The sequence below is a fragment of the Rosa rugosa genome, chromosome 4 (assembly GCF_958449725.1).
Source record: "Rosa rugosa chromosome 4, drRosRugo1.1, whole genome shotgun sequence".
Taxonomy (NCBI): Eukaryota; Viridiplantae; Streptophyta; class Magnoliopsida; order Rosales; family Rosaceae; genus Rosa; species Rosa rugosa.
In genome coordinates, this window is record NC_084823.1 from 20,010,405 (window position 1) to 20,024,013 (window position 13,609).

General features: G+C 42.4%; 1 pseudogene; it reads left to right on the plus strand.

The window, feature by feature from the left end:
* The first annotated feature begins 3,378 nt into the window (after positions 1–3,378).
* LOC133744480 (structural maintenance of chromosomes protein 4-like) lies at positions 3,379–13,609 on the plus strand (annotated as a pseudogene).

Here is a 13,609-nt window from a genome sequence, read left to right on the forward strand (position 1 = left end):
TATTAGAGGAACGAAGGGATGTGGCACACATGCATAACTTGGCTAACAAGCGGAGGATAGCTCGCTACTACGATGCCAAGGTACAATCTCGCACACTGAAGTTGGGGGACTGGGTCATGAAGCAGGTCTACCCAGAACCCCGGGGACTGGATCCATCCTGGACAGGCCCTTACGAGATCATTGAAGAGGTAGGCCCCGCAACCTTTTTTATCCGGGACATGGACGGAGTCGTATCCCGGCATCCATGGAATACCCAGCGCCTGCGGTACTATTACAAGTAGCTCCGGGAGCATCTTGTCCTAGCTTTTGCTTTTTGACCATACAGCTATGGCAAGCTACCCATCGGGTACTCATTCTGTATTAACCACCATGTGGTACTTGAATGGAAAAATGAATTATTCAGACCATTTCTAGCATTTTTTTTTACCTACGCCGGGCATTCCCGGACATAGCTGTTGTCAATTACTCTATTCCGGTAATAAGTGATGCAAATAAACGCTTAAAGCAAGGTATAAAATCCTAGAAATTTTAATCCCTTTCCAATTCCCATTCAAGTTCAAAAAATTCCATTCACAAAAAGCCTGGACTACCAAGCACAGGAATCACGCCATTGTTCAAGAAAAGGATAATTTCAAAAAAAAAAAAAGTAGTTAATGGTAATTTCCACTACTGCTTGCCACCGGTACTTTGGGATCCACCAGCACCGGACTTGGTTGCCACCTTCTCTTTCTTCTTCTCGAGAAGGCCCCGCCTGAATTTGGCTTCATCCAAGTACCCGGCCGCCACCCATTCCTTGAACTTCATGATAACAGCCTTGTCTTGGGCAGCAGCTAGCATCGCAATAAGCTCTTCGGAAGCCTTGTACTCCTCCACGGCCTCGCGCTTCTCCACGGGAAGACGTTCCTCCAGGTAGTCTGCCTTCTCCTTCCATGATGTGGCAGACTCTGCAGCATCCTTCTCAGAGTCCCGAGCATTTTTTACCTCATCCCGCGCCTCGGTGAGTTCACCCTCAAGCTCCGCGATCCGCTGCTTTGCCGCGTCCATCTCGGCAACCAGTGGAGTCAAGGACTCAATCTTTTGCCTCAAAGAATCCCGCTCCTTCTCCAGCTTGGCCTTCTCACCATGCAGATACTTCACCTGCCCGGAGAGATTGCTAACCTCCTCCTTCAGTTGAGTATCTTCCTCGCTGGCATCAACCGCGTACACATTGAAGAGTGCCTGCAAACACACCGGTTAAAATATATATACAGTAAGTACCGATCGCAAGAGTGAAGCAAACCCGTACCCGCATCATAGATTCCCGGGCGAGACGGCGATTCTCTTTGGGGGTATTGTCCTTGGCCCGCACCCGGTCGAGGTCAATATCCTTCAGATCGCTAAGCATGGACCGCACGAATTTTTCATCAGCAACCCCATACTCACTCAGCAGCTGCTTGATGGGCTTCTTGGGGATTACCGGAATGGCAGGAGCCAGTAGGCCAAGTGACGGCGACGCTTCGGGTACCGGAAGTTCTCTCTTCTGCCTCTTCGCACCGGATCCTTTAACATCCCGGCCGGTATAGGTAACCTCCTGTTTATCACCTCGGTGCCGGTGCCTGTGTGACCTCTTCTTCTCCCCTGGAAGCAGGGCCTCGTCGCTCCCAGTGGACCGAGAAGAAATGGACACGGCGGGCGGTACCTTCTCCCTTCCGGGATCAGCTATTGTGATGATGTCAGCGGCAGAAGGCTGCTCGACTGGAGTCGCGGGAGCATTGGGATCAGGTTCCCCATATCCCGCGTCAGTGATCTCCAGCAGGGTCTCTTCAATGGACCGACCCGTAGCCTTCGACCCTAGGTCGACCTCAATGTGCAGGGCGTCTTCTCCCTGGTTCATCAGCATATCCATCAATTGGTTATCGTCCATTCTGTCCTCCTCTTTGCCTTTCCGAGGTTTCCTCTTCGGTGCTTTCACTGCAATCAGTTCCATAGTTAGTAAAAAAAAAAAAACAAAAGAAGCCAAAGGTTTTTTTTTTTTTTAAAAAAAAAAGCCTCACCAGGGAGCCATCCTAGCCCTAGCCTATAAAGAATAGAGTGCCGGATAAATCTATAAGAGCTCCTCTCTTTCTCATTCCAAACAGCGTATACCCGGGCTATCCTCTTCCTTTCCACCTCGGATAAAGTGTAGGCCTGGTCCCCGATTGCTTGGAAAGTACCGGTCAGATTCCACTTCTTATTTTTAATCTGCCATCGCCCACCAGCTAGAAACACTTTATTCCTCCACCTTTTGCTCATCGACGAGGGCATGTCGGTAACTAATGGTTCGTAATCCCTAGCGGCAAATGTCACCGTACCCGCACATGACAGCTTCCTTGAGTACAGGATCCTGTGTACCGCGCGGAATTCATTTACGGAAGGCCACCCTTGTTGGCACAAGTCCCACATGGCCATCATACTATATATTTGGCGAATGGCATTCGGGGTCAACTGCCCCGGTGACAGGTTCAGCATCCGCAACAGATACTGTAGGCACCGGGGCAGCGGTAGCGATAACCCTTGGTGGAACTGGTTCTCGTGCAGCGCCACCCACCCCGGGGCAGGATTCGCGGCCATCTCTCCTTCCTTAAGGGGCCTAAGCTCTACTGCGTCCGGTATTCCCCACTTCAGTCGCATGGCGATGATCTCCTTCATCGTCATACTTCTCCCGGGTTCGTCGCATACGGTCCCGTCCGTAAGCGTATACCTAGGCTTCGGTATGCCCTCCGGGATTGCCACCGTGACTACGGGGGCCTCCACAGATCCATCCTCGCTCTCACCCTCGTCGGACTCCTCACTGCTCTCCGAGAACACCCTCGTCGAGGACCCGGTATTCTCTGCTAATTGACCTACTGAAGCTAGGTACCGATCGATATCCACTTCAGCTTGCCTGGCAGACGACTGGTATGACGATCCCGTATCCCCACCCTTGGTTTCTGATTCCATCCTAATCACGATACCGGAAACCTCAAAACTCGCTATATCTGGAATCAGAAGCACAAGGGTTAGCCTAACCAGATCTAAGACCACGTTGAAGCGCGGATCACTCCCCACTTCAAAGCAAACCCAGAAATTCAAAGCAAAACCCAGAAATTCAAAGCAAACCCAGAAATTCAAAGCAAACCCAGAAATTCAAAGCAAAACCCAGAAATTCAAAGCAAACCCAGAAATTCAACGCAAAACCCAGAAACACAGGCAAAATCGAAGCAGCCCAAAACCCACGCCAAACAGAAACACAAAAAAAAAAAAAACCAAACCACATTCTCTTACCTCTTTTCCGGCAGTCGCTAATCTAGCTAAAGCTTTCGTCTTCACTCCTCACAGCCACAGCAACAGAAGCACAAGAGGTGAGAGGGCAAAACGCGAATGCTCAGTTCTCAGAATTTCGGAGAAAGTGAGAAGGAAAACAGTCTGTTTCCCTCTTAAATTCAATCTCCAAAGCATCAGGGCCGTTGAAGCCGAAAAGCCCACAACCACAGGATCACTACACGTGTCCCACGTCTCGAAAACCGTCAGTTGAGGGGACGGGCATTTATTGCACAACTCAGTATGCCCCACGTGGCTGACATGCACCGCCTACCCCATCGGGTACCAAGAGGCTCCAACTCTCTCTACCCCATCGGGTATCAGAGCCAAGTCCTCTCTCTACCCCATCGGGTATCAGAGCCATGTTCTCTCTCTACCCCATTGGGTACCGGAGGATCCAACTCTCTCTACCCCATCGGGTATCAGAGCCAAGTCCTCTCTCTACCCCATCGGGTATCAGAGCCATGTTCTCTCTCTACCCCATTGGGTACCGGAGAATTACATCCTCTACCCCATTGGGTACCGGAGGATCCAACTCTCTCCACCCCATCGGGTATCAGACCCATGTACTCTCTCTACCCCATCGGGTATCAGAGTCAAGTTCTCTCTCTACCCCATCGGGTATCAGAGCCATGTCCTCTCTCTACCCCATTGGGTACCGGAGACTCACATCCTCTACCCCAATGGGTACCGGAGGATCCAACTCTCTCTACCCCATCGGGTATCAGAGTCAAGTTCTCTCTCCACCCCATCGGGTATCAGAGCCAAGTTCTCTCTCTACCCCATCGGGTATCAGGGCCATGTTCTCTCTCTACCCCATTGGGGTACCGGAGAATTACATCCTCTACCCCATTGGGTACCGGAGGATCCAACTCTCTCTACCCCATCGGGTATCAGAGCCAAGTTCTCTCTCTACCCCATCGGGTATCAGAGCCATGTCCTCTCTCTACCCCATTGGGTACCGGAGACTCACATCCTCTACCCCATTGGGTACCGGAGGATCCAACTCTCTCTACCCCATCGGGTATCAGAGCCATGTCCTCTCTCTACCCCATTGGGTACTGGAGACTCACATCCTCTACCCCATTGGGTACCGGAGGCTCAACCCTCACCCTATCGCATCGTGTAGATTAGCTACCTACAGCGTAACCCGCTCAAGATATCCCTTGAACGGGAACTTGGGGGACTCCCTATAGGCACACTAGTGCCAAACTTCCGAGACAATAATAAGTCCCCACCCAAGAAACATCTTGAACGGGAACTTGGGGGACTTGTACATACTAGGGAAGTCTCAACTAAGTTTGGCACTATCGGCTGGGCCCCATCGGTACTCCCATGTACTATACCATGGGCCGGGTTCACGACCCACCATGGCGAGGCCCATTTGGGATGCCACCCCGGGCACCCAGGGCCCTGGGCAAGGCCAACACAGCCCAACTATTTACACAACAGGAGGACTGATATGGCATCAGAAGAACAACTAGTGTCCCACATCGAGGATGGGGGAGACTTCCTTCACATGCTCGAGTATAAGGGCATTAGCACAACCACCTTTTACGGGTAATAACTCCTTTGTCTACTATTTACTTACTATACATCCATATTAGCTTCTCACTCAAGCATCGGAGAGGTGTAAACCGTCCGGTACGGTTTACCCCTCTAAGCGTGTGTTCTTGGCACAGGATTTAGGAGGTGCATCGGTACCCCAGACGGTATAGCATTCTGTGTGAGGTACCCGGAGAAAGCCACCAGAAACAATCAGGGAAATGGTTTTGAGGAACTTCAAGTCTTATGCCGGGGAACAGCGCGTTGGTCCTTTCCACAAGGTTAGGGTTTTACAATTCTCTTCAAACACTCCTGTTAATTTTGCAATATATTGTAATTTAGAAGAGTTGAATGTGTTTATTTACTTGTTTTTGGCTCTGGATTGGATTCAGAGCTTTTCTGCTGTTGTTGGACCTAATGGGAGTGGGAAGAGCAACGTTATAGATGCAATGCTCTTTGTATTCGGAAAACGAGCTAAGCAGGTATATCAGCGTCGATTTTCATTTTCATTTCAATTTTGTTTTTATGTTTCTAAAACCTAATTGTGCAATGTAATTGTCTAGATGCGACTTAACAGAGTTTCGGAGCTCATTCATAACTCCCCTAATTGCCAGAATATAGATAGTGCTGGAGTTTCTGCTCATTTCCAGGAGATCATGGATTTGGTAATTTTAACCTTTTCACTTTTGCTTCTTCTTTCTTTGTGCAATCTGTAATGAATAAATTTAGTTGTGATCAAATTTAAGAACCCGTTAGGTGGGAGGCTGTTTACAAAATCAGTTTCATGATTTTTTGTTTGAAATCGTTATGATCAGGATGATGGGACGTTTGAACTTTGAAGCTGTTCCAGGAAGTGATTTTGTAATCACTAGGGTAGCGTATCGGGATAACTCCTCCAAGTATTACATCAATGATCGTTCAAGCAATTTCACTGAAGTTACCAAGAATCTGAAAGGGAAAGGAGTTGACCTGGACAACAATCGCTTCTTGATTCTTCAGGTTTGATATTTGACATATATGCAGTTCATCAAGTTTGATTCAGATTGTCTCGCCATATTAACAGTTTCCTTCTGGTTACTCATCAGGGTGAAGTTGAGCAGATCTCACTCATGAAGCCAAAAGCTCAAGGATCTCAGGATGAAGGCTTCCTCGAGTACCTTGAGGACATTATTGGGACCAGCAAATATGTCCAAAAAATTGATGAATCTTATCAAGAGTATGCTCTAGTTCATTGAAAAGCTTACATGTTAATCCTGCTCATCTGCACCATACTCTACTTTCAATCATGCTTCTCTGCTGCCTAGTCTAGGAAATGAAACAGTAAAGGAAAAATCTCACATGTATGACTGTTTTACAGAAAAGATGAATGATTATTGCACTCTAGCATCAAATAGTAAGTTGATGGTAAACATACTCATGCTAAAGTTACCTGACTTGAGAGAACTTAACCACTTGCATTTCATTACTTTTCTAAAACAGAACTTTATGATCTCTGGTTACCGGAGAATGTAAACTTTGCTGCGCCATAGTTACTCAGAGGACATACATACAGCGGTTCTTGATATTGAATTCCCATTTCCTAATTAGTCTGCATGATTGTTTTCATTGATCTCATAGGCTAGAGTCCCTCAATGAGAAAAGATCTGGTGTCGTGCAAAATGGTTAAGCTGGCAGAGAAAGAAAGAGATGGCTTGGAGGTACATACAGTTGCACGTGGGTAGATTTACACCTCCTTATACATTCCATTGGTCTTGTTTTGATAAATGTCATGGCTCATGAAACAGGATGGGAAGAATGAAGCGGAAACTTACATGCTGAAAGAGTCGTCACTTCAAAAGTGGCAAGAGAAAGCCACAAAACCGGCTCATGAAGATACCTCTGCCAAAATGCTTGATCTACAGGAAAATATAACCAGCTTAGAAGAAAATCTGAACAACGATAGGTAAACTCTGTGATGCTAGTATGGAGTTGGTTCAAAACTTGTTTCCAATCACGATATTGGTTAACGTTTCAGGGAGAAGATCCAGGAGCGTAATAATGCACTGAAGGAGCTTGAATCTGCGTACGATAAGCATATGAAACAACAAGAGGTTTGGTTTTCATGGATTTGTTGTTGTCAGAAACCATGTATGTCAATTCAATTGTCAAGACATACTAAACTCTGTCTTCTCATTTGAATGAACCAGGAATTATATATCGCCCTCAACATATATAAGGATGAATTTAAGCATCTTGAAAAGGAGCGTGCAAAATCTCTGGTGAATCTGCAATATGTGGAGCAGAAGATCAAGAAACTCGATGAAAAACTTGAAAAGGTAACGGAATACATTCTTTACTTGAAGTCAAGACAGATACAAATCATAACATTTCTCTTCAACTGCAGGATTCATTAAAGATTAGTGACAGAGAGAGGGACTGTGAGAACTCGATTAGTCAGATCCCAGAACTTGAGAAAAGTATTCGCCAACTGCAAAAACTCTTGTTGGATGAAGAAAAAGTCCTGGAGGAAATTATTGAGGATTCCAAAGGTTCTCTCTCTGCAATTCCAATTACTATTATTGTCATTGATTTTTTTATTTTATTTTATTTTGCAATTTCAATTGAATTTAGGATTTTTTTTTTTTTTTTTTTAACACTTTTACCCTAGTTTCAAATTTCTTTGATTGTATCACGACGCGCTTGGTTTGATTTTTGAAGGCTAGCATAACTTTTAAACTTTGTTGAGATCTAAAAGTTATTGTCAGGTTTTGGTTTGCATCTCTATGGTTTAATGGCAAAGAACCAGGGCATGACTCCTGCTTGCTTAATTGATGTAGATGCTTATGTGTTTTTGCCAATCTCTGTTATATAATGTTTCATCTTTGGTTGTGGAACTATCCTAACTTTTTAAAAGTTAGTAAAACTTTCAACATTGTCGATATCAAGTCTTCTTTGCATGGTGCCAGCTTTCTAATATGCTACGTGCTTTCCTCCTCTTGCATGCAGGGGATACCGAAACATATATATTGCTGTGAGCTTACAACAGTTCGTTCCAGATTAGAACCTTGGGAAAAACAACTGATTGAGCACCGGAAGAAATTTGATGTTGCATATACTGAACGCAAGCTTTTGGATGAAAAGGTGAGATTGCTATATTAGTATGGAGATTGTTTCAATTATAACCTTCTGTGCATCTCTAGGTATGCTAAGTGTCTCTTCTCTTTTGAAGATTATATCAAATGACAATCTTCTTGTGTCTAAAATCTAAGAGAGCTCTTTTTGTATCGCTCCTTGGATTGAAGAACTTGTACATTTTGGGTTGAGAAGGATTTCAAGTATATGGCTCAAGGAAATTGTTAATTGTTTCAGCATCAAGCTGGTCGTGCAGCTTTTGAAGACGCTCGAAAGCAGATGGATGATATATGGGGACTGATACAAACAAAAACTGCAGACATTACAAAAATTCGGAGTGAGCTAGAAAAGAGCAAGTTCGAAAGGACGGAATACCGTAAAGCCGAACAGGTTTGTATTTTTATTTTTTTTCATAATTGAATTTTCACTAGCTCTTTCTTTTGATTATTACTTTGCACAAAGGCATGCAGTAAGAAAAGGTAATCTTGCAGGAATACATCAAAGAACGAGAAGCTCTCATACCTTGTGAACAAGCTGCAAGACAGAAGGTTGCAGAACTCAAGCATCTTCTGGATTCTGAAAAGAGTAGGGGAAGACTTTTAAAAGCAATTTTACATGCTAAGTTGTCCAACCGGATACCGGGAATACATGGCCGACTGGGCGATTTAGGTGCTATTGATGGTGAATGTTCTTATCTTAGATTCTAGTTTAGTTACTGATGACTCATTAAAACAGAAATATTTCAGATGTCTTAGGCTAGCTTTTCATACATGCACCAAAGAGAAACACAAAGCGAGTTGCCACATACAAAAGTCTTTGGACTGGATACTTACTGAAGATGCTACCAGAGTTGCATATCATCATTTAGATCGAGGAAAATTATAGTTGTTTCAAAACATTCTAGATTTGTGTTATGCAGTATTGGTTGTATGCACAGCTTGCAGTTTTATTCGTGAGTAGTGGAACTCTGACTTCATATGCATTTAATAACTCAGGAAAAGATCACTGATCGTTTACCAGTGAGGAAGGAGAATGTAAGAACTCCAGAAGGAGTTCCACGCCTTTTCGATCTAGTTAGGGTTGAGGACCAGAGAATGAAACTTGCTTTCTTTGAAGCATTGAAGAATTCCGTTGTAGCTAAAGATCTAGATCAGGTATGTTTCGACTTCCACATGTATTGATCTTATGGTATCCGTTCAGTTGAGCATAACTTCAGAACCAAAGGGCTCCATTTTTAACTTTATTTTAATTTAGTGTAATTTTTTTGTTTTGAACTGGAGGCTTATGAGCTTATTTCTGACTTTCCAAAGTCTTGGTTTGGATTGCTCAGATGGTACTTATATACTGCCATTTAATTACTCTGTTAAGTCTGAAAAGTTTGTTTTGTTATTTTATATTTGCACAATTTGATTCCACAACAAACATGAAACTTTCAGCCATTTTGGCTGAAGTAGTGTTTGGGTGGCTTATGTCTTGGGGCCATTTTAGCTTTGTAATACGGTCCATACTTTATGTGAGCATTCATACAGTTTAAACGCAGACAGGGAGGTTTCAATTTTTCAGTGCATTGATTTCTTACAATGTCAAGTAGTTTTGAACTTCTTCTGGAACTAGTTATTGATCCCCCTTTTCTGGGACAGATAGAATCAGCAATTTACATGGATGTTTTTTCCAATTTTAGGCAGCACGTATTGCATATGGAGGAAACCCCAGATTTCGAGCGGTAACACTTGATGGTGCACTATTTGAAATATCTGGTACTATGACTGGTGGTGGAAGTAAGCCATGTGGTGGTAAGATTGGCCGATATAGATGTACTACTGTAGTGTCAGAAGAAGCTGTTACAGATGCCAGCAGGGAGCTTGCCAGCATGACTGATAAATTAAACCATATCCGCCAACATATTGCTGATGCAGCAAAGAGATATCAAGCCTCTGAAGATGCAATTGCACACTGGGAGTTGGAATTAGCTAAAAGCCAGAAAGAGGTAATTCTGGATTGTTGAACCTTGTGTATATTTGAGAAGCTATATTAATACAAATTTTTGTTTGAACAGATTGACAGTTTGAATTCACAACATAGTTATCTTGAAATGCAAATTGGTTCCTTGGAGGCTGCATCACAGCCGAAGAAGGATGAGGTTGATCAGCTAAGAAAACTGATTAGTATCATTTCTGCTGAAGGAAATAAGATCGACGAACTCATCCAAGGATCTAAGCAGCTTAAGGAAAAGGTGAGGAACTCATTTATCAGTTTTGTCCTTGCAAGTAGTGGCCTCATCATGTTGAAATACCGTGCACCTGTAAAGCTAGTTTCTACATAGTGATTTAATTCTATGAGTCAGGAATGACTGGAACTAGAATACAATGTAACACAAATGTTCAATTTCTTTCGAGTGCTTGACCATTACTGCTTCTCTCTTATTTTAGGTCCTGGAGCTTCAGCATAACATAGAAAATGCTGGTGGTGAAAGTTTAAAAGTACAGAAGTCAAAGGTCAATAAGATTAAGTCCGTAAGTATCTGCATCACTATGAACTATCCTAGCTATGGAGTGTCTATCCTAATTCATCCCAATCAATTGTCAGGATATTGATGAAAAGAACACTGAACTCAACCACCACAAAGTCCAGATTGAGACTGGCCAGCAAACTATAAAGGAGTTGAGAAAAGCGATTCAAGAATCAAAGAAGAAGTATGAACGACATAACAAGGAGAACGAAACGTTATGTGCCAATTTCAAAGAAAAGGAAGAGAAGGCATCTCTAGTTCAAGAGAACTACGAGGAAACACAGAAGGTTCACTTTTCTTATTAGCTTGTTTTATTTGAAACTTGTGCGGCTGATTGATGACAATATGGATTTTTTAGATAAATAAAAATCTGACATATCATATTTCTGGTCTTGTGCAGCTGATTGATGAACATAAAGCTGTGTTGGATAAAGCAAAATCTGAGTATTGCAATATGAAAAAGACTATGAATTGCGGGCATGGAGGTACTCTAATGAAAAATTGCATATAGATACCATAAATCATTCTATCTGACCACAGTTGATACGATTTTGACATGCCAGAGGTGGTAACTACGCCATAATAGTACTTGAGTATGATCTGCAGTGCAGTGAGCAGAACCATAGAATTAGTAAGTGGCGCTTAGTACTAACTGGTACTATTCGCCGTTTGCTTCTTCGTCGATCATGATTACTATGTGTGGCATAGTATCGATCTGGTACTAAGAAGTATGCTGTTATTTTTTTTTTGTGTGTGTGTATTTTTTTTCTCTCTCTTAATAATCTATTTATGCTGGCCGGATCTTTTCTCCAATTAACATGATGAAAATTTCCTTGCTGAATGTCACAGGATAAAGCTGAGTTTGAACTAGAAGCTATGAAGAAGAAATACAAGGATCTGAAATTTGAGTGGAAGGCTTACAAGGACAAGCTTGATAAGTTGCAAACTGCCCTTATAAAGCATATGGATCAGTAAGTGGATCTGAGGAAATACTTATTCAGAATGCTTTATTCATGATTTTAAAATTATTAATACTACATTATGTTTGCAGAATTCAGAAAGATTTAGTGGAATCTGAAAAGGTTCAAGCAACCTTGGCAGATGAACATCTTAATAGTTGTTGCGACCTTCAAAGGGCCATTGAAACAGCAGCACTTCTAGAAGCACAAATGAAAGAGATGAATCCAAATCTTGATTCAATCTCAGAGTATGTGCTGTCGTTATTTTCAGTGGAAAATTAAGCTGATTTGGTTTATATGATGCGAAGCTGTTCTAATTGCTTAAATTTGATAGGTACCAGAGAAAGGTCTCATTGTATAACGAAAGAGTGGAGGATCTGAGTATTATCACAAAACAGCGTGATGACATAAAGAGGCAGTATGATGAATTGAGAAACAAGAGGCATGTCACATTTTTGTTTATATTTTATGGTTGCATGCTCTGTAATATTTGAAGTAATAACTCGTCTGAAATGAATATGATTTGTCTAGGTTGGATGACTTCATGGGAGGATTTAATGCAATATCTTTGAAGTTAAAAGAAATGTATCAGGTCTCTCTCTCTCTCTCACACACACAGAGGTATGTGTGTGTGTGTGTGTATATACACACGTATGTATCTTTATTCCGGTCCTCTGGTCTTCAATTGAGCATGTTGAACAGTTTGAAACTTTGAATTAGCATAGGGGTCACTTTCCCTCTGGTAACCAGTAGCAAATGCTCACTTGGGAATGCTTTTGATTGACTTGATTGTTTGATTGGGATAAACCTCCATGTTGGTATGTTACTGCTGGTTGCTTTCTTCAGTTTGGTAAGAAAAATGACATTGTTTGTTGCAGGCTTACATTTTCTCTCTTTTGTCATATGTGCACGTATAGATGATCACGCTGGGAGGTGACGCAGAGCTTGAGCTAGTCGACTCCTTGGATCCTTTCTCTGAAGGTGTTGTCTTCAGCGTTAGACCACCAAAGAAGAGTTGGAAGAATATTTCAAACTTATCTGGTGGTGAAAAGGTAACTCTTAGTTGTGCTGACTGGTTGTTTATTGGAATAAAAATTAAACAATGCGCATCTAGACAAGTCATTGAAACTGTTTAATTTCGGTCCTCTTGCATCTTGCAGACATTGAGCTCATTGGCTCTTGTGTTTGCACTGCATCATTACAAGCCTACACCTCTTTATGTGATGGATGAAATTGATGCTGCCTTAGGTACTTTCGAGCTGAATTCCTGTTGTTATCATCTGAATTTATTTAGTCTGTTTTCATTCTTTTGGCCAGCACTCATTTCTCTTGATTTCTTTTGGAAATTCAATGTAGACTTTAAGAATGTTTCCATCGTCGGTCATTACGTGAAGGACCAGACAAAGGATGCACAATTCATAATCATAAGGTTGGTTGAATAATGCTTTTAATTTGGTGGTGAATTGTTAATATATATACCTGGTTCACTGATGCTGAAAAGTGTGTTGAATTCTAATGCAGCCTTAGAAATAACATGTTTGAGTTATCGGATCGACTTGTGGGGATATACCAAACTCATAATCGCACTAAGAGTATTACCATTGACCCAAGGAGTTTTGTGATCTGCAATGAAGCTGCTCAGGCCTTAAGTTTCACCTGGTGATTAAAATGACGTATGCCTTTTCTGTATGGCGATTAAGGAGACTGGGATAAACATTCATATATATAGTGTAGAGATAGCAGATCAGTGAGAGGCCAAACTAGATTGGAAACAAGCCCCTTTAATATGTTCCTTTTTCGTGAAACAATTAGGTGTGATGTATGACTTTGTGTGAGAGTGCCAGACTAAAGATCCAACTCTATTTTAAGTGAATGGGATGCCAAGAATTCAACGGTGACATTAAGTAACAATGTTTGAATGGAGGTCAGTTAGAAATGCTGATGCATGCTACTATGATGAATTTGATTTGGCTGGAGACGGAGACGGAGACGGGTGACAAGAGAACAGCATATTAGGCTTGGTGAATATGTGGGACTATGTCATATACTTTTTCTTTTTTTAACTTGGGGAAAATTTCAAGAACAGTACATGAAGTATTGGCCATTCTAACCTTTCCTCAATCAACTTTTGTTAAAATCAAAACGGTACATCAAGTTCAAATTTCTA